We start from the raw sequence: 22193 nt of genomic DNA on the forward strand, positions 1-22193 counted from the left end.
GGAGGGATAACCAACACATCTCAATAAATTTTGGCATATAATAATACAGGTGAAATTGCCCAAACAGTCTAAAAGGACATTAACCCTAAGTATAAACACTAAAACCAAAACAGATCTGACTGGCCTCTAGTTTGGTACATAAATGCCCACTCAGCCACTCTGAAAACTCCATGACTTGGTTTACAGATAAATATAACAGGACCCATTTCTAAATGACAATTTAAAAAACCACCTGGGTAAAATCTAAAATAGCCCTAGGTATTCAGTCACAATTATTCCCTATCATGAGACAAATGAACAGTGGTTATAAAAAGCATAGGAAGAAAATACTCTGCCTTTAAATTACATTTTATAGGTTGTCGTATCTAAGTTACTAGAGGTTTAAAATCTCTAACCTCTAACATAGTGCCTGGAACACAGTCAGTGGTCAATAAAGGTTTGTTGAGTGAAGAACAAATATGATATATAAGAACTTTAGAGCGTCTAGGACAAAATTCTGCTTTATGTGTATTAGTCAGATTTTCATTGTAAGCACCTGGAGACAACCATATCTTGTTTATTTTCATGAGCTGAAATGCAGAAGACTGTTGCAAAATCTTTACAATATGGCCATTTGTACAAAGGTTTTTCTATTCTCCTGAAAAAATCACTCAACAGCAAGGTGCCTTAGTTATGGATGTGTGTATATATATGAGAGTGCATGAGTTCTGGTCTAATGGCAGAAGTGAGCCATGCTTTATCAGCCTGCTTTATTTTAATTTCCGTTTGTGTCTCCATGTCCTGTGCATGTAAATAGCTTGACTTTAATGGTTAACTCGGGGCACCATAAAACTGTTAGTCAAAGGAACAGGTTTGTGCCTAAAGGGCAAGGGTGAACATCCCTGACATATATTAGCTCGTATCTGGGATATCAGAAGTATGAGCCTCCTTTTCCATTTTCCCTCCCAGTGAGGGGAGAGAGGGGTATACAGAGTCTATTATATCAGCCTGAACACACGAGGATCTCCTGACTTGGAAAGAACAAATCTTGCAGTGAGGTCTCCTGTGATGACTAGCACTCACATTCAAACTCAACAAAGCTGGCAGCCTCTAGAGATTTACAGTTCCAGTATCAACCCACTGCTCCTTATTTGTCTAGTGACTTTTATTGTTTCTAGAACAGCCATCATCAAATCTGTGAACGCTTGCTTCAAATCTGTTAGCTCACTCTTCATCTCAACACACACCTGTTGTGATTCTTGCTCTTTGCCTCTCTCTCTCAACAGTTATTACAATCTCTCTTAAAGTCCTCTATTAACATGGAGAGATGCTCAACCTCTTCCCAGATCTAATAACATGAAATAAAAGTGCAGGAAACAGGTGGAGCTTGGATTTGCAAAATAGACTTCACAGGACCTCTGCCCTGTAAGGATTTCACCTTCATGTCGCATAGTCCTTGGGTCAGACCTGGAAGAGCTGAGCTGAGCCGGCCTCTCTGTCCCAGGTGGCAGGAACCCATATAAAAGGGGGGACAGAGTGCCTATTCAAGTCAATCAACAAACCCATAGCAGGGTCCCATGTACATCTGCAGGCTCCAGGCTCCCAGCTCTTGGTGGTCACCTGCTTCCCACACCGCTTCTTCATGTAAATACCGCATTTACATGAAGTCAATCCACCCCATCTTTCAACCTATCACTCGAGTTCCACTTCTCCCAGGAGGACTTCCCCGACTATTACAACCCATATAACCACGAGCTTGACCTTCTTAATTGACAATGCTTCCTCTCAGAAATCACATGCTTGGCACTCACTACAAATGGACTTAGATTTTTATATAGGTGCACTTTATTTTCCCAACTGGATTGCAAATGCTGAGGGCAGAGTTTTCCCCAGCAAAACTACCTTTTGCATAGTAGACATGCTCTAAAAACGTATGAATTAATGTGGAATAAAAACAAAGTTGGGGCCTGCGCCTACCCCAACTGGGGTCCCAGAGGAAAAAGTCTCAATCCCAGTGGGAAAGGATAATTAGGCTTCCAATACTGCAAGGTTTTTTTCTTTCTTTGGACCTAATATGTGTGCCTGAGGTTGAGTGTTTACAGCAAGAGATTGTCTATGGAAATCCAGGGGCGGATCCTGTTGTAGTCACATTGCCATTTGCTGCTTGCATATTTATGAAAAATTATCCTTTTGGGATGAAATTTTCCATGACTGGCTTCTGACCCAAAATGAGGGTGTTTCTCTCTCTCCTTTTTCTCTTTTGGAAAATTTGAACAACATCCAGTCAGCCATGTAGAAGTTGGGCATGGGTGAAAAAAACAATGACATGTTTTGTCTTTCAAAATCAATGTAAGCCTTTCTTTAGCGTGACCAATTAGAAAACAACTAAACTTCAAAAGGAGAAACTTTCCACTTGTCTAGGCTTCATCAAGGATGAACCTTGTTGATAATGAGATAATGGAATGAGAAACAAGCAATGAAATGAATAACAATTGAAATATGTATCTATTCATTTTACTTGCACTATCTCACAAATACCCACAGATACACGAGTTCTGAAATTTAAAATGACATTGTATTTGTGAGATCTGCATCCACTGAGCCTGAGCTTACACTCAGAGAAATGAAAAAAATTTCCAGATAATTCCAGAATAAATTTCTAGATGGTAAATAATTTAATTATCTTGGAAGAAGAGCTCCCTCCAAATTTTCCTCAATATAAACTTCTTTGCCTTCTAACTTCACATTTGTAAAATCTCCTCATCTAATACTTGTTTAACACTTGATTTACCCAAGTTCATTCTGTGCCCTTAAAACCAGAAAAGTTTAGAAACAACTCGTCCCCTTAACTAACATGTACACATTTTTAATTTGGCAAGAGTTGTTGCACACATTTGCAATCTGCAGAACGTGACAACATTGGAGAGATTTTTTTTTTAATAAATTTATTTATTTTAGTTGGGGGCTAATTACAATATTGTAGTGGTTTTTGCCATACATTGACATGAATCAGCCATGGGTTTACATGTGTTCCCCATCCTGAACCCCCCTCCCACCTCCCTTCCCATCCCATCCCTCTGGGTCATCCCATTGCCCCAGCCCTAAGCATTTGTCTCATGCGTCAAACCTGGAATGGTGTTCTGTTTCACATATGATAATATACATGTTTCAATGCTATTGTCCCAGAACGTCCCACCCTCACCTTCTCCCTCAGAGTCCATAAGACTGTTCTATGCATCTGTGTCTCTTATTCTGTCTCGCATATAGGGTTATCGTTACCATCTTTCAAATTCCATATATATGCATTAATATACTGTATTGGTGTTTTTCTTTCTGGCTTACTTCACTCTGTATAATGGGCCCCAGTTTCATCCATCTCAATAGAACCGATTCAAATGTATTCTTTTTAAAGGCTGAGTAATATTCCATTGTGTATATGTACCACAGCTTCCTTATCCATTCGTCTGCTGATTTTTAAAACCTTATCCCTCAGTAATGCTACCAAAATTATCCATCACACTACTAACAGACACCAAAATAGAATTTAATATCTTAACTTTGGTTTCTTCTATTTTTTAACTTAAAAGACATTTTAAGAACATTTTGCACTATGTAATTCAAAAGAATTATATTGTATATTCTGAATGCATTTGAACACAGGTAGAATGGTAAAGAATCTGTCTGCAACGCAGGAGACCCAAGTTCATTCCCTGGGTCGGGAAGATCCTCTGGAGAAGGGAATGGCAATCCACTCCAGTATTCTTGCCTGGAATATCCCACGCACAAAGAAGCCTGGCAAGATACAATCCATGAGGTCCCAAAGAGTCGGACACAACCGAGCGTTTCATGCCAGATGCCAGAATACTAAAAATTTAAGCAAAAAAAAAAAAAAAAAATTTCAATATGAAGTATTTACATACACACAGAATCCAAGAAAACTAAAAAGAGATAAGGAAGGCAGAAAAATCAGGTAAGTGGAAATTCCCTCATTACAAGATGCAAAGCTTTTCTCCTGGATCAGTGGATGAACCACCACCTTGATTGATTTGGTCCTAAAAGATTTTTCTGACTCCTGTAAAGTCAGGTTGATAGTCACATTGTAGGGGCAGAGAAAAGGGCAGGAGAAGTTAGTGATATGCTCATCTTGGTTCCCACTATCTCTTCAGACTTTCCATCACTTAATTGACCTTTCAGTTGTCCTCATGTTCACTACTTAAATGGCCCTATCTATTCCAAAATGAAATTCTCCAAAGCGGATCTAAAGCGGCTATCAAAGACCCACAAAGACACCTGTTCCTCTGAATTACCCATCTCAGGAGAGATCACCCAGAGTCACCCCACTGCTCAAGTCAGAAACGCGAGGCTCATCTTAGATCCTAGCCACCCTCACTCCCCACAGTCCACCCACCACCAGTCCTGCCTTCTCCAATCATTAGCAGCCTTGCCAGTTCCCACTCCAGGCCACCAGCATCTCTAACCTGCTAACTAACTACCCCAGTCCCCTAATTTTCCGGTCCATTCTTCAGGGTGATAAATATCAAATCTGGTCAAGCTATTTCTCAGCTTAAAACCCTTTCCCTGGCTCCCCTGTTACCCCAGAATAGAATCCAAACTCACAAATTGCTATGCACCCGAAGCAGCTCCTCATGGTCCAAAGATTAACTCTCAAGGAAAGAAGGGAGAGAAAGAGGGAGAAAGGGAGGGAGGGAGACAGCAAGAGAGGGAGGGTGGTGGAGGGAGGGGCCAGCTGACAAAAAAACATTACTCTAGCCCACATCTCCAAACCACTCCCACCCCCCTCCCCAAATCACAACACAATCGTGTTTTCGGTTTCTCATTTCAGGCCTCTGCTATAATGTCACCTTCTCCCAAAAGCCTCCCCCTACCCCACAATCTAGATTGAGGTCCCTTTCAAGTATCCCCACGGCCAACATCACAGCACTTTTCCTACTATATAACTGCCCATTTGCTTATCTGTTCCCCATCTGAGTAGAAGCCCTCAGAGGTCCACGTACATGTATCAGTCATGACCCTAGTGATTGATACCCCCAGGACCTAGCTTGATGCCTGGCCCAAGGCAGGGGCTCTCTAATGATTTATTGAATGAACAAGTGAATGATCTAATGATCTAGAAATTAGGAAGAGAAAAGGAAAGAACAGAGATGCTTGACACCTCCTTCCTTCAACAGCTAGCAGTGACTGACCACAGAAGGATGGGCAAATGCTGCCTTTACTCGAAACCTCCTGAGAACCTGGACTGAGCTTTCACTGCCCTCCTCATTAAAACAAATCTTCCATCACAATAGAACAATGTGGATGTCAGACAGAGAATGCAGAAGGTGATGGTATCTGCACCTACCAGCACCACTTCCCAGCTTTCCTTTGGTGGGTAGGTCAGAATTTACTTCAAGCAGAACCATCCTTCTCTCTATCCACACTCCGGCCTGGAATGGAGTTCTCCTCTTAATGTAAAAATATGGTCTTCATGGATGTCATTGTGAGCTGCATGTGTTAAGCAAGGACAGGGCTCTGCACTGTTAAATTGTTTCAGTGGTTTAAATGGTTTTGTTGTACTTGTTTTGGTTTTTAAAAATCTTCACAGAAATAGTTCAATCACTGTATTGCTTGCCCTGTGAGGCAAACGATTATCAAAACCCAGACCACTGGGGCAACCTGCTCAGGTGAGCTATAAAACATCCACAGGGCTGAACATCCAGCAGAGAAGGGAGGGGAGGGGCGGACAACCTGAGACTGGGGATGATTCTGGTAATGATCCTCTCCAATGAAGCTGTCTCGGTGCTCCCTGAACTTCCTCATAGCCCAGAAGATCTCACTCTGATAATAAATAATTTCTCACCACCCCCACCAAAAAAAAACCCCACATACCTGGCATCCATTAACCACCATGATAATAGAGCCAAGGCAGAAAGTCAATGTGGATAGGCCAGCTAAAGCTGCTCATGCCTGGAGTGGAGGAAGTGACTTTGATGAAAAGCAAAATGCTGAGATACTTTCATTTCCACAATCAGAGTTTTTCCCCCTCTCCAGCTCCGTCTGCCAGCTGGGAGCCTCCTAGTAAGTGGTGGTCTTTCACCTGGTGGCCTCTGTGAGCTGAAGGCCAGCTCCCAGAGACCCCTGGGAATTCCCAGTGGTGCTGGCTCACAAGAGAAGCCTGAATGCTTCTTGCATGACCTTCAGCTCAGCCCCTCCCCAGCCTCCCCTCCTCTCAACCTCAGATGATCAAAGATAACCGTGCCAAGTAGATAAGCTTGCTGAAAAGGAACGAGGCTGGAGGGAAATAAGGGGTGACCAAATGAGGAAATGCACCAATGAATTTCCCCAAACCACATGGACCTTAAAACTTGTCAGACCGGTTTAAAATTTGCCAATACCCAAGAGAATTTATTAAATGCAACTGTTATGATTCATTTAGATTCACTCCAATTCTGAAACCAAAAAAATGACAGTGAAACGATTGTATCTACCATCCCCCACCCAATACGAGTCACAATCTCCCCACCGTTTCTGAGATGGGATGAAGGCATGAAAGCAAAGACAGTGTCATGTGTAGCCACTGTCAGAAAAGCTCAGCTGAGACGAGTTGAAGGCTTAGGTTTGTTGGGCCTTCCTGGTTTGGGAAACAGTTTTGAGAAAGGACACTGCTTTATGTATGTATATGATGTGCTTTCTCGTATTGGTCCTCTTTCGTTTTGCAACATACAGTGCTCTGGACTATTCTGTTTGTCTGTAATTTATAAGGAGGTCAATCCTGCAGGATCTGTTCACTTTCTCCCTGGTTGGCCAGCCTCAGAAAACTTCCATGTCACCCCTTCTTTTTCCTCTCCAATACTTAATGAACCTCGAATTAGAAGCAGGTGTATGAATGACCTGGGGAATTCTTTCCCTTACTAAGGCACATGTAAATTAAGATACTGGATCTATAACAGGCACAATCCAAACACAAAAATCTTGCTACCAAAAGTAATCACTCCTCTCACCTGCTTCCCTTTGCCTTCAAATCATTTTGAGGTCCAGAGTTCTGATAAACTCCTCAGGGGCACCAGGAGAGGAGTTCCTACAGACTAAGTTCAAGTCTCTTATCCCTCCACTCCTGAAAGGTAGTGCCTCTCTCTTTTCAGGAAGCAATTTCTCTTTTCCATTTGATTTTCCATAAAGAAGCTGGAGTTTTATTTTCCCTTGGCTTCCAGTCTGTGCTTTGGACAGTCCCATAAAATTCCTCAGTAATTTATGGCCTGTTTTTCCTTTAAAGTGGAAAAGCACTAATTCCTCACAGACACGGGAGACAAGCGTTTCAAATGTGAAGTAATCTAGAAATATGTCCATTCAGCACAGGTGAGTTGGGTCCTCACCCACAGCTGAAGGTTTACATGAAGTCTTGACATAGTCTCAGTATAGCCTGGTCACAGGTGAGTCCCTGGTTTGAAAGATTCCTCTTGGCCAAAAAAGCTCATCTTCACCTATCACTGACATCTGAAAATTCCAGAGGCAAGGATGTCACCCTCTGGGTGAAGGATCACTTCCTCTGCAGTCTGTATAACTCATTATATGTGGACAGCCCAGTGTAAATGGCTTTGTCAGCTAAGAGGAACCCAGGAAACCTGACTGGGCCCCAGGCTTGGAGGGAGCCTCAAAGACATGAAAACCTGGAAACAATCTTTGCCTCCCTCACGTTTTTAACTGCAGGTCAGCTCCCAGGATCACACTCAGATCTTTGCATATAGCTTTCCCCCAATCTCTTCTAATAAACACAAGAAAATGAAAAATTAAAATATGCCTCCACCATAGAGTTAATTGGGAGCAATGACCCAGTGACAAATGATTCCTGAAGAGAAGGAGCAAGAGTTAAATTGCACTTGGATACTATTCATCCTGACCTGAGTCAGGAAGGAGGAGGAACCATGGGCCTCTGATCTCAGCCCATGTAATTCTATATGAACAATCTCAGGAACCATAACATTAGCTTGGTGACTGCTTTATAAATGTCACTGTCTAAAGACAGAACAAGGATGAACTACTAGAATATCACGTAGAAAATCCTACGAATGAGACCCCCATTTGCACTCCTTTTTTCATGTAAAAACAACTGTCCAGCCTCAGCTTCTCTCCCTTTTTTAGGGTCAGAGGCCTATAAATAACACTTGGGATTCTATTTTTAAAAACAAAGGTTTAGACTTAATTATTAAAAGATCAACAAAAACTAATAAGGATCCATCCCTTCCTGCTCACCATATCAGTCTCCCTTGGTCAAGAGCCCCAAATAGGTAGTATTTGCTTTAAATATAGAGGTCAAATTTCAGTTAGTACTTCTTAAATGACAGTACTTCAAGAGATATAAGGACTGTCCCCAAAAGAGTGGTGCATAATCAAATGAGTTTGGGAACACTATTCATTCAATTGCCATCCTGAAGATTAATGGAAATCAGCCTATTAAAGGCTCTGAAAAGTCCTGCAATAAATGTTGCAGCTTTATTTAATCCATTGTTCGCCAAATCTACTTGACATGGCATTCCTTTTTTGAATGTATATATTCTATTAACTTCTCCTATTCTGTAGAACATATTTTGGAAAAACCTACTCCAACTTGAAAGGAAGGATCCTGTCAGTATAGCAAGCTGAATTCAAAGTCAATACATCTTGACACTCTAGAGAATTCTGGAAGTGAGAGGAAGAAAAAGGGAACTCATTTTCTTTGCAATTACCCCTCATTGCAGTTTTTAACATCCCCTTGTCATGTAAAGACCAACTCCGGAGAGATAGGCAAATGGTCAGCTCACCAAATAGGCAATGGTCCAGTGGTGGTCTGATCATCTACCCCAACCTCAGTCAACAGCTGAAGAACAAGTTGAAAGGATAAATAAATCAATCAACCTCCCTTACTAAAAGTGTGAGACACACGGTACTGGCATTAACTTATGGCCAGTAAACGGGACAGATGTATAATGATGCATGATGGAAGACTGGTAGTGCATGATGGTTGGATCCAATGTGGTATAGCTATGCAATCACCTTAATAGGAATCAGGAAACCTGTTTTCTCACATTTTCTCTGTCTCTACTGGAGTTTCTACCTTGATCAAATCACTTATGTTATAGTTTTCCATCTATACAGAAGGATTAAGTGGGTATCTATTATTAAAGAGCAGTTTTTGCACAATTTCAATTAGAGGAAAAATGTTCCATGAACCTTTCCTCCATCTGCTCATTTCTAAGAAGGAAAGGAGGTGGTGAAGCAAGAAGAGGGGGGAAAAGGAAGGTAGAAAGGAATTTTCATTCATTCAAATGTCTTTTGAATAGAGCTTCAATGTATACATACATAATGGTATAAAATGTATAATGGTGGTGACTTCCCTGGTGGTCCAGTGGTTAAGACTCTGAGCTCCCAATGCAGGAGGCCTGGGTTCCAGCCCTAGTCAGGGAACTAGATCCCACAGGACCCAACTAAAACTTCGCATGTTACAACTAAAGATCCCATGTGCCGAAAAAAAGTTCAAACACCCCACATGCCAAATAAGTAAATTAATGAATAAATAAATAAAATGTATAATGGTATTGATATAAATATCTTCTGAACCAGGCCCTGGGCCTCCAAGACCAGTGTGTTTGGGAGACAATATACCTGCACATGTGCACTGAAGAACCTTCTCCGAAAAACCAAGAGACCCAGGCACTCATTCATCTGCCCCAGCCTCCAATTCATCATTTAACTTCCCTGGGTCTTTTCCTCAAATGTCAAATTAAGATGGAGAACATGTATTTACTACCATACAAGTTTGATGGGAGAATCAAGAGGAAAAGTACAGGTTTTTTAATAAATGTATTAACCTTATGCAGTGTCACCCAAGACCCCACATTCCTGATCAAAAAGTGTACAACTGTCCTGCACTGGCTGAAGCCAGTTCTGGAGAAGCCCATCACGTGTCACAGGGCACAAACTGAGCTCTCAAACCTTGAACTCCAGATGGTTCAAAGTCATGAATCCTGAGGCATCACTCTGATACTGAATGCCATTCACAGGGGTGTCAGGAGATGGGAACTCTTGGAGAACACAAGATATTTCGGTTCATCAGGTCACTTTTGCATCCTGCATGGTTGTGAATTTTTGTTCACTGAGGAACCAGTAAAGCAGGATTTTCAGAAGCAGTCTATAGTCACCACCTTTATGGAATTTTGGAGGTGAGAAAACTGGAAGCTTATTGAATAGAGAGAACCCTATCTTCTTTCCTTTTCATCTCCCTGTTATTGGTACTCATCACAAGTCTATTAAATCGGAAATTGTGTTCTAGACCAATGTTTCTCAATGTTTTTTTAAATTTTTACTAGGACCCACAGTAAGAATTGAGCTTCCCTGGTAGCTCAGTTGGTAAAGAACCCGCTCGCAGTGCAGGAGACCCCAGTTCGATTCCTGGGTTGGGAAGATCCCCTGGAAAAGGGATAGGCTACTCACTCCAGTACTCTTGCTGGAGAATTCCAAGGACAGAGGAGACTGGCAAGCTACAATCCATAGGGTTGCAAAGAGTCAAACACAACTGAGCGACTTTCACAGCCTAACAGTAAGAATTAAGATCATCATATAAATAAAACACATAAAACTGAAGCAGAGGTTTTCTAAAGTAATATTTACCTTTACTGCCTGTGATGCATTCTGATCAGTTTGATATTGTTTTATTTCCAACTCTAAAATCGCTGTTTGAGAGCCATCTAAGTGATCTCATGACCTCAATGGACGGGGCCTGACTCTTAGTTTGAAAAACTCAACAAGACAACAACATCAAGAGGTATTATCCTCTTATCTCATGTCTTTTCCCATTAAAAACAAAAACAGATTCTCCTATGAAAGACAGATAAAAGTTCTCAAAGTTCTTAATCAATTTAAGTTTAGAAAGGGTCAAATGATGCTCACTTGCCTAAAATTCAAATCCCATCAGAGAAGACATACAGCAGTCTTAAGGATATGTGCATACCCACAGGGCTACCCCTTCAGCCATCAGAGACAAGCTATGATCTGGATCTCAAATAGTGTCAGTGTAATGTATCCACATGACTGACAACTATCAATGGAGTCAATTATACACATTACCTGGATTATATCTTGTAATACACATTTTTGCTTTTTACAGATCCCACCTGCCAGGTTGTTCTTTAAAAAGAAGACTTCATTAATTTATACCTCTACCAAAAAGGTTAGGACAAGACCCAGTTTCCTTTCACTCTGAAACTTATGTGGTCAGTCTTTTCAAGTGGGCATTTCTTCTCCCTTTCCTACTCCTGGGGGCAGGTGCCAAGACCCCTCTTTGGAGTCCCCACTGCACCTAGCATACACGGACAGAGAGCAGGACAGTAGGTCACACACGTGTGGTTCGTGTGCTCTGTCTGGGCTCTGAATCTCCCCTAACGGGGAAGGGCTTTAAAATGCACTCTCGACGCACCTAATTTACTCTCCAGGCACTAAGGAGGCCTTCTCAGTCTTAAAAACTGCCGCACATCTTACCCACAGGGGACGACCACGTGACTCCACTTTCCTGATCCTTTCTGAATCACTGTCTTATCTGTCTTCCTCTCCTTTTCCCCTTAAAATAGTTGGCGTTATGGTTGTCTGTGCCCAGTCATATGATAAGCAGTGATAAAGACAAAAATTTAAAGAGCCAAGAAGGGATAAGGAAGGAAAGAAAAAGAGACATGTTCTCTTGCTTGTGGGGGTGGGCTTCCAAGACGCCCGTTTCCTAGAAACAAAGCCAGCAGATCAATTTTAAATCTTCAGCCCCAACAACTTGAGAGTGAGGCAGACTGTTTGGCTCAGAAACTCAAATGCTGCTCACCACTCAGTGCTATCAGGGACTTGGCGAGATAAGACCCACTTTAGTCCCTGCCAGGGGACAACCTCTAGCCTCAGTTATTCCCATCTGTAAATTTCCCATGAAATGCCACACCCCTCCCCCAATCCCAAAGCGGTTCATCACTGCTTAACACATGTGTGACCTATTTCACTTTTCAGAGGTAGAGTAAGTGAGTCTTTCAACCCCACAAGGTAAGCAGAGACAATAAGACTATCCCTGTTTTACAACTGAGGAAACTGAAGTTCAGAGAGGTTACATTTCTTCCCCAAGGTCACACAGCTCATTAGTGGTGGAGCTGAGTTGATAAAGGACAAATATGCCACTGTGAATACAGCATTTTGTGAATGTATGCTGGTCTGTAAATGCTTGAAAGCAGACAGCAAATACAAACTTGGCAAACCACTGTCGTTTTCCTCATCACTCATTACAATGAAAACTACCATCTATTTGAACATAATCTTCATATAAAAAGCAACCCCACATCGAAGCCACCCTCCAACAAACAGAATCAAATCAGCTGGACTCTGACAACATCTTAAGTCCCAAGCCACAAAATCTACAATGTATTTTTTATAATAGAATTAGAATAACAATAATAGCTAACATTTTAAAGTGCTTATCATGTGACAAGCAATTTTCTAAGCACTTTCCATGCATTATATGACTTATTCCAAACAACACAATTAGATAGATATTACTGTTTATTTTACAGATGAAGCATCAAAGGCTCAGACAGGTAACCCAATTTGTCAAAAGGTCACACAGCTGGTTCAGTGGTACAGCCAGGACTAGAACCCACCTCCCTCTAATGCAAACCCTCTGCATTTAACCATGACACCACCTGCTTCAATCTGCAATAGCTATGTTGCATCTTTCCCCCTTTTTCTTAAAGTCAAATTATATATAAAATAATAGGGTAAACTTGGGGTTGGAGGTCAGAGGGGTTTTATGGGACTCTAGGTACTGCCTTTTCAATTTTTCTATAAACCTAAAACTGCTCCAGAGCTTCCCTGGTGGCTCAGTGGTAAAGAATCTGCCTGCCAAGCAGGAAACTTGGGTTCAACCCTTGGGTCGGGAAGATCCTCTGGAGAAGGAAATGGCAACCAACTCCAGTATTCTTGCCTGGGAAATCTCATGGACAGAGGAGCCTAGCAGGCTACAGTCCATGAGGTCGCAACAGAGTCAGACACAACTTAGTGACTAAACAACAACAACAAAACTGCGCTAGAAAATAAAGTTTATTAATTTTTTAAATGCTGAATAAAAGTAAAAGATAAAAATCTTCCCCATGTATCAGCACCCCCTCTTGCTTTTTTCTTTTTTAAAGCACATGCAGATGTGTGTGTGTGTGTGTGTGATTCTTCAAATATTACATTCTTTTCTGTCACAGGAGGAAAGAGAACACTCCAGAACAAGTATTTAAAGAGCATTTATTTTTTAGGTAAATCTTATTGTATTTAATGTTAAAATGTTTTGACCCAGCAAGCATCTATTATATTCAAGGCAACATGCCAAGCATTAACACAAAATGGCTCATGTTTTTCCTCTTCTCCGGGACCTTTGCTACCCCTGAAAGAGAACATAGAGAGTATGGAATCGTCAACGCTAGACAGCAATACTTGTAACTGGGGGGCATAGGTAGAAAATGTTACCAGGATTCCAAAGGCCAAAAGGTAGCCTGGAGAGTCCTAGAAACGATGGCCCAAAAAGGACGAGACTTGGCTGGGTGGTGAGACTATCCCAGGAAGATGGACTTGGGGGATCAGAGCACCATGAAACATCGGGCATGAAGGACAGAAACAAGCCCTCGTGGAGGCGGTTCCCAGCACAGAGGATGTGGGATCCATTAAACGGGACAGAGAGAGGGAGGGAACCATGCAGGGCTTTTAACGTCTGGCAGGATAATGGGACTGGATTCTATCCTATAAGCTGCTGGGGTGGAAGGAGACTGTCCTTGGTTCTGAGCACCCAGAAAGGGATTTAGTGCCACTGTACAACTCCCACACAAATCCTCTGGATTCCAGAGACCCAGACTAATAAAGATACAAAACCAATCCTAACGCTATCATCATGAATTAGTATTCAGGCACCTGGAACTTAAATGCTATCGTCTTCTCTAAGATGAAAAATAATATTAATGCTTTTCATAAACTAGCAAACTAAAGGTTGAGGCTGTTAAGTGAATTTTCACAAAGTCACAAAGCTACAAAAGAACCAGACCTCCTGCTCCTGGATGAAGTCTGAAGAAAGACTTGAAGGAAGGAAAGAACTTCCCTGACTGAGGAGAAGAAAAAGGCAGTTTCTGAAAACTGATCCACAAAGAAGGGAAGATGAGCTATCTGACTCATTTATTTTTGTTACTTCAATGTAAGTTATCTAAAATGAAATCTGAGCTTAAAGACCAGGGTCTTAGAAAATTAACAACTAAATGTTCCTTACAAGTATATAAGTATATACATAATCTTTTCAAAAGACTGGCTATCCTTCAACTCTTGGTAAGTAAGTGAAAGTCACTCAGTTGTGTCCGACTCTGGGACTCCATGGACTATGCAGTCCATAGAATTCTCCAGGTCAGAATATCGGAGTGGGTAGCCATTCCCTTCTCCAGGGGATCTTCCCAACCCAGGGATCAAACCCAGGTCTCTCGCATTGCAGGCAGATTCTTTACCAGCTGAGCCACCAGGGAAGCCCAAGAATACTGGAATGGGTAGCCTATCCCTTTCTCCACCGGATATTCCTGACCCAGAAATTGAACTGGGGTCTCCTGCAATGTAGGTGGATTCTTTACCAGCTGAGTTACCAGGGAAGCCCAGCAATTCCAATGCCTAGGTCAAAAGCAAAGTCCTACTCTCTAAGTGGAGTAGCTTTAGGTGCTGCCTATGAACTGGGACAACAGAGCAGTCGGTGTGCACTGCATTGAAGGCTGGGTTTACAGAAGAGACACACAGTAGGGCAATGAAGGCAGTTGCCTTGGCCCAGAGAAATGGCGGGTACATCTGAAAGTGAAAGTCGCTCATTCGTGTCGGACTCTTTGCGACCCCATGGACTGTATAGTGCATGGAATTCTCCAGGCCAGAATACTGGAGTAGGTGGCCTTTCCCTTCTCCAGGGGATCTTCCCAACCCAGGGATTGAACCCAAGTCTCCTGCATTGAAGGCAGATTCTTTACCAACTGAGCTATGAGGGAAGCCCTGGACCACAACAAATCTGGCTGTTAAAATCCCTCAAGACTCAGTTACCACATTAGACCCACAAGCTAAAGCAGGTGATGTTCAGATCAAATTGCAATGCTGTCTCTGTTTTTCAAAAAGGTAAGAGGGGGACTTCTCTGGTGATCCAATGGCTAAGACTCTGCCCTTCCAATGCAGGGATGCAGGGGGTACAGATTCGATCCATGGTTGGGGAACTAAAATCCCACATGCTGTGTGGCATGGCCGAAGAAACAAAAAGATAAGAGGGAGCAATGTGTTGGGAAGATCCATCCATCAGGACCAAAGAGAGTCCAAGGGCAGGTCATCTATGTTCCTGCACCTCCCATCCCAAGGGGATCACCTAAAGAAGGGCCAAGAGTGGGGTTCTAGTTCTGCACACATGAAATTAGCAAACCTCAAATTCCTGTTGCTAGCTCATTTCAGAGAGAGAGGGAAGTAGGGATTGAAAAAAGGTTTTGCTTAAGACTCCTTAGTTGAGAATTACTGAACAAAATCTTAGGACAGAAGCACAATTTTACCTGTATTTGATAATAAATATTAATTGCAGATATTTACCAATAATAATTAACTAGTATGTTTTTAAATTTGCTAGAAGTTGGGCACTTTTATTGAGTTGGCCAACAAGTTCAGTCAGGTTTTTCCATAAGATCTTACGAAAAATCTGAACTTATTGGCCAACCCAATATATTGCTCATCTAATATTACAACAACTCTACAAGATAGCTGTTATTTCCCTTTCATAGATAATGAGACTGGTACAGATAGGTTAAATAATTTGTCCAATAGTATGCAGCCAAAACTGATAAAACTAGAATTCAGTCTAGATGGACTGACTTCAAAGACTACACTAGTTTTTAACATTCATGAATTTGGACAAGCCACTACTCAATTACATGAAGGATGCTACAAAGCTATTCTCCATCTCTATTAAGTCTATTAAGAAATAAACAATAGAAAATTAACTGGAAATACGGCATAAGAGATTGAGGTTAGCCCTCTGGATAGATTTCCTTGATAATAAACAGTTCAATACATCATGAGCGATTTTGTCAACACTTTGCTCTGAGCAAAACTCCTGGAACATAGAAAGTATTCAACATATATTAATATTTGTTGAATGGCTGGCTGGCAGGCTAGATGGATGGATAGATTAATGAATGAATACCAGGTTCTATGCACTGTTCCCTTTCTTTGGCTATCATATTGTTTGAGTTTTGTGTGTATATTTTTTTTTAGTGAAGCAATTATTTTTGGATTGCATTCTTACTTTAATCTCACTAATTTCCTGACTTCCCTCACAACCCAGAATGCTAGAAATGGCCTAACATTCTTTACCTCTTCTTTCAACTTAGAGAGACTCCCTTGCCTGTCTATTCAGATTCCATTTTCTACGAGGACTAGATCCAAATCTTGCCAAGAAGCCCCTGCCTTCTACTAGAATCGACAGTGATTCCCTCTCTCCTTCAAAGTCCCACAGTTCTTCAACTTCAGTGTTTCATAAAAGGGTATTACTTTTGAATCCCCAAATGACCCACTTGAAGAAAGTCCATTCCTTCTTTTTTCTAACTATAATGTTTTAAAAATTTGTTCACAAAACACTGGTTCTATGGTGCTAATAAATTTTGACAAATAAGAGCATTCTATCACAAAATAATTTGGGGATAGGTGGTTATGTACAGAGTTATATATCCAGAGTTATGCTATAGGCCATCTTGGGGTCTTTAATATACTAATGTATGTATGACTCTGTAACATTTCTCAAATTCTTTGATCACAGCAACCTGAAAATATTACAAGACTCCTATGTTTTGAAAAACATGCTAGCAAATACTGGCCAATCACATGCTCCATCCTAGCTGGCTGATTGATGATTCTATTAGCTTCCCAAAATTGTCTAAAGGCTCATCAGTCTGGAAGGTAGAGAGATGGATTCATTGACCCTGCATTCTATCAATTCTGCTTGCTTTATTTGTTTACAGAATATCTTTCAAATGGCTCAAGGATACAGAGAGAGGGCTCCATTTTAAAAATATTAATAAATGTATTTTTGTGGGCCTTGAACACTAGGCAAAGAAGTGAGCTTTCAAAATACATTTGTGCTTTTGATCACAACAACAAAGAAAGATGAGAAGGGGAAAAAGCAGACACTGACAGTTTCTCAGAGGAGATGAGAGTTAGCTTCATGGACAACAATAAAGATAAAATATTATCCTGCACTAGTTGAACATAGTCAAAGCCCCAAATGCAGAAAGCCAAGTCAGGACCATTGTTTACAGAAGGCTTACAAAGTCTCTAGCCTACGCTCTTTTGCTCTCATACATGTGGAATCTAAGGTCCAATGCTACTGCGTAATAGAAGTCACCTGACTCACCATTCAGTGAATTTCTCGGGGAAAGGAAAAGGTGTTAGTCAATCCAACCTTGAAGAGGTGAGGTTTAGGTGTCCTCAGACTCTGAAAGGCTTGTGAACAACTCTCCTTCTTAGTTGTAACTTTCCATACCAGTATATTTATGCTATTCTTTGATTAATATTGTACCTTCTAGACCATACGCTCCAGGAGATCAGGGATCAGCTTCTAGTATGGTGCCTGGCATATAAAGTATTCAATGAATAGTTGCTAACTGGCTGAAAGGATGGCTGGAACAATGAAGGAAGACTCCTCTTTGTCCACTGGTTATAATCTTTTGTGAGTTCCACCATCTTTCTTTTCAGTACTGGACTGGAAGATGAGTTTCCAAGAGGTGCAGAATCTATGTTAGTCTGATTAAAGATGCTGTCTATTTGAGACTCCAAACAGGCAGACTTTTACTCAACCCATGGATGAGGGAGTACGTTAATCTGCTCCTTCTGAGTGGCTCATATTCTGACTGGTGGGGAAGACGCCTGCTTAAGATAACTTACATCTGAAAGACAATGGGCACCGAGAGGTGCTCTCATCTGAAAAAAACAAACACATCTATTCAAGAAGGTCATAAGCAAGCTCCAAGTCTATGTTTTCCTCAATAATTAATCATAGGTGCACCTGCCATGATTGTTCCAAACTCTTCTTGAATCTGATTACATCCGGAACGTGGGTCAGTAGCTCAATGAGTTTACTCCTTGCAGGCAAAGGAAAGTGACCTTTCAGTAGCTTTAATACTATCTCTCTGAGACTTCAAGGTGAGGTTGACAGGACCAGGATGGGAGATGAGGCCCTCCCTAGGTCCTCATTCCTGAACTTGGATCTGGTGACAGGCTTGTGTCCCTCCTCCTCCCAGGCAATAGATACTACAGAGATCAATCATACTCTGTCTGGAATTTCCATTCTGTCTAGAGGTTGGCAAAGTTCAAAGACAATAGTCTGTCCCTGTCCTCTCTGTTCTCCCAGCACAATGCAGACTTTTGCCCACTTTTCGTGAGTTCCTGCCAGAAAATTAGATTTCAAACAGGTGCAGCCTGCTGATTAGCATTATAATAGATTGTAATTACTTAACAAGCCCATATATACCCAGAGGGACTTGGAGAGAAACACAATGTTTTGCCAAATGTAGCTTTTATTTATGTAAAATACTGCAGGCCTGCTCCAGAGTTCTAAGTGAAGACTCTGGAAGCTTTGTCTGCATGTGCTTCAATGAGCTCTGAGTTCAGGCACCAGAATGTAAAATTTCACTTCTTGTTGCTGCCAATTACAAAAGGTATTGTCTCTAAAGCCCTTAGGAGAATTTAACCTTGATTTTAAACTCTGCAAAGGGAGAACAATTGGGTCTTTTCCTTCTCCCCCTCTCACAGCACTCTGCAGGGGTCCTAAGTACCCAGAGGGTACACAATTCCCTCCTTCAGAAACCTCAGACCATCATTTTGCTCTGTAATGGTTATTTGGCATTTGGAACCTTTATTTTTTTTGTGACAGTTCCCACCTGTAAAAATGGCTTGACAAAGACCTACTGTATAGCATAGGAAATTATATTCCATATCTTGTAATAACCTATAATGGAAAAGAACTGAAAAAGAATATATATAAAACTGAATAAATCTGCTGTACACCTGAAACTAATACAACATTGGAAATCAACTATACTTCAAATAAATAAATAATGCTTTGAGCTTTTACAATGTGTGTGTATATATATATAAATATATAGTAAATCATCATATTGTACACCCTGCTGCTGCTGCTGAGTCGCTTTAGTCGTGTCCAACTCTGTGCAACCCCATAGATGGCAGCCCACCAGGCTCCCCTGTCCCTGGGATTCTCCAGGCAAGAATACTGGAGTGGGCTGCCATTTCCTTCTCCTTTGTACACCCTAAAAGTATACAATTTTTATTTGTCAATTATGCTTCCCTGGTGGCTCAGATGGTAAAGAATCAGCCTGCAATGCGGGAGTCCTGGGTTGGGAAGATTCCCTGAAGAAGGGAATGGCAACCCACTCCAGTATTCTTGCCTGGAGAACCCTCATGGATAGAGGAGCCTGGCGGGCTACAGTCCATGGAGACGCAAAGATTCAGCCAAAACTGAGCAAATTTCACACACACCTACTTCAGTAGGCTGAGGAAAAAAAATCGAAAAAGTAAAAAGAAACCTCACACCTGATGGAGATGCTTCAGCTTTATGCAAACTGCCTCATGGAAATAATACAGCATTCTCTCATAAAAACACCTTCTAGGAACCCATCGATTTTTATAAAATAAAATATCCCTTTCTTCTACCATTTCTTTACTTCTTTCAACCATACAGAAAGATTGTTTAAGGAATTCACTCAACTGCTTATCCTACTGGTCTTCCCAACTAGATTTCCTGCTCTTCAGAGTCAGGAATGATACTATCCACCACTTTGTTTTCCCAAGCTCCCACTGTCTACCACAGCACTAGACCACAGTCGATGCTAGGGGAATACACCTTTGTTTGATTAAAAGCTTTATTTAATTCAACAATGTGCCAGGAATTGAGTACCAAGATCAGAGCAGTGAACAAAAACCTCTGCATTTATCTAACCTCTCTTCTGGTGTTAGAGATGATCAATGAGGATAAATAAGGAAAATATATACTCTATAAGACAGATAAGAGCTAAAAAGTAAAAACAAAGCAGGAAAAGAGCATATAAAGTGTCAAGGAGACGGGTAAAATTTTAGATGAGATTGCCAGAAAAGGCCTTACTGAGAATGTACCAATAATATTTGAGTAAAGATTTAAACTATGAGTGTATCTGAGGAAGGAATATTCTAGAAAGACGGAATAGCAGGTGCAAAGACTGAGGTGCAAAGCAGGTGCAAAGAACACAGTAAATGTAAGGGTACAAGTGGATGAATATGACTCGGAGAGAACCGAACAGGTGAGGAATACTTGGTGATGGGGTCAGAGAGGTTGTAACAGGAGGCCTGGCCATGGTGGCCTTACGGATGGTGATAAGGACTTGGGTTTTTACCCTGAGAAGTTTGTGAGCAGAGTGACATGATCTGATAGAGTTGGGGTAGGAGCGGGAGCCAGTTAGAAGGCTGTTGAAATAATCTTGGTGTGAGACGGCTGGGACTTGGGCCAGAGCAGCGTCAGCAGAGGTATGGAAAGATGATCAGACTTGAGACTTATTTTGAAGGCAGAAAAAAACAGACACTGCTGAGGGATTGCATGTGGAGTGGATGAGAATGCGAGGTGTCAGGAATGGCCTGGGCAATTGGAAGGGTGGAATTGCTATTTCTTGAGATGAGGAAAGTTATGAGAGGCTTAAAATGAGGAGAGGAGACATCACATATACAATTTGGGACATAATTGAGTTTGAGATGCCGTTTACACAATCAAATAGGCTGTCACCTATACGAGTTCTGAATCTCAAGGGCAGATATGGGATGGAATTAGGAACTTAGAGTCAATAGCATTGAGAATGTATTTAAATTCATGAAACTAGATTATTCAGTACAGCAAAACCAAAACAGCAGCTCCCAAATATCCCTATTTCCAATTAATCATATGCTTCAATAAATACTTAACCTTTGACTCCAGTGGCCACAGTTCTACACTTTCCAAAACAATTTCATTTCAAGTAATTCTATTATTAAATTTCCAAAAAACCAATTGTTAAGTGTAACTAAGTTAACATTATTTTTAGACAATGTGAGACTTCTCATATAAATACATTTTATATGTATATTTTTAGACCATGTGAGACTTCTCATATAAATACAACGGTAAATATATCTTTCACTGGACCATATGTTCTGATTTAAGATTCTAAAACTATGAACACACACACACACAACCCTTTAAATATTAATAAAACTGTTAGAATGTACAGTAGCCTGACCCCTTGGTAAGAGCTTTACACAGATTCCCTCATGTCTCACAACAACCCTAAGAGGTAAGAACTATTATATTCCCATTGTACAAAGGAAGAAACAGATTTCAAGAGCGTAAGTCATGTGCCCAAAGACACACAGCTAGTGAGTGATCCAGGCATCCTGCAATTAGAGCTCATGGATTCAGGGCAAGAGGCCTACTGAGGAGCTAGGGAACTGAGGGTCTCAAATATTCACTAAATCTGCTGTTGGTCAGAGACACAGAGAAAGAGAAACAGGACAGGCAGCCAAGCCCCATCAGCATATGAGGCCTGCGGCCCTTTAACTTCAGGGACCCACTGTCAAACAGTGTTCTGTGGGAGCACTGGGGCAAGAATTGCATTGTTAAATAACCAATTATGTACCATGGGAAGCAATGTTTCATTAGACATTAAGTATTATAGGCTTTTCCCAGTGACTCCATGGTAAAGAATCCACCTGCCAATGCAGGAAGTGGGTTCGATCCCTGGGTCGGGAAGATTCTCTGGAGGAGGGCACAGCAACCCACTCCAGTATTCTTGCCTGGGAAATCCCATGGACAGAGAAGCCTGGCGGGCTGCAGTCTATGGGGTCGCAAAGAGTCAGACAAGATCAGAGACTAAACAACAACAACAATATAGGGGTCAGTAGGGAATCAGCAGGGAGATACCTGGAGCCCCAGGTGCTGGGAGAGTTCAAGGCATAGGTACCCACAAAGTGGGTGTGGACTCTTCCCAGTCCTTCCACACTGCTTTCCAGACAATCCCACCTCACTCTGTCTAAATGATAATAGAGGTCTCAGAGATCCTTACAAAATCCTTGAAGACAGAGACGGGCCTTTAAGCTGTTTATATCTACATGTG

The 22193-nt window shown here is 41.4% G+C and overlaps 1 protein-coding gene across 5 annotated transcripts in view; it reads right to left on the reverse strand.

Moving 5' to 3' along the window:
- The window catches only part of PRKCE (protein kinase C epsilon), a 631244-nt gene that overhangs the window by 602023 nt on the left and 7028 nt on the right, over nt 1–22193 (reverse strand). The gene's annotated exons all lie outside the window — the stretch shown is intronic.

The sequence above is a fragment of the Giraffa tippelskirchi genome, chromosome 4 (assembly GCF_054371585.1).
Source record: "Giraffa tippelskirchi isolate mGirTip1 chromosome 4, T2T-mGirTip1v1.2.pri, whole genome shotgun sequence".
NCBI classification, from domain to species: Eukaryota; Metazoa; Chordata; class Mammalia; order Artiodactyla; family Giraffidae; genus Giraffa; species Giraffa tippelskirchi.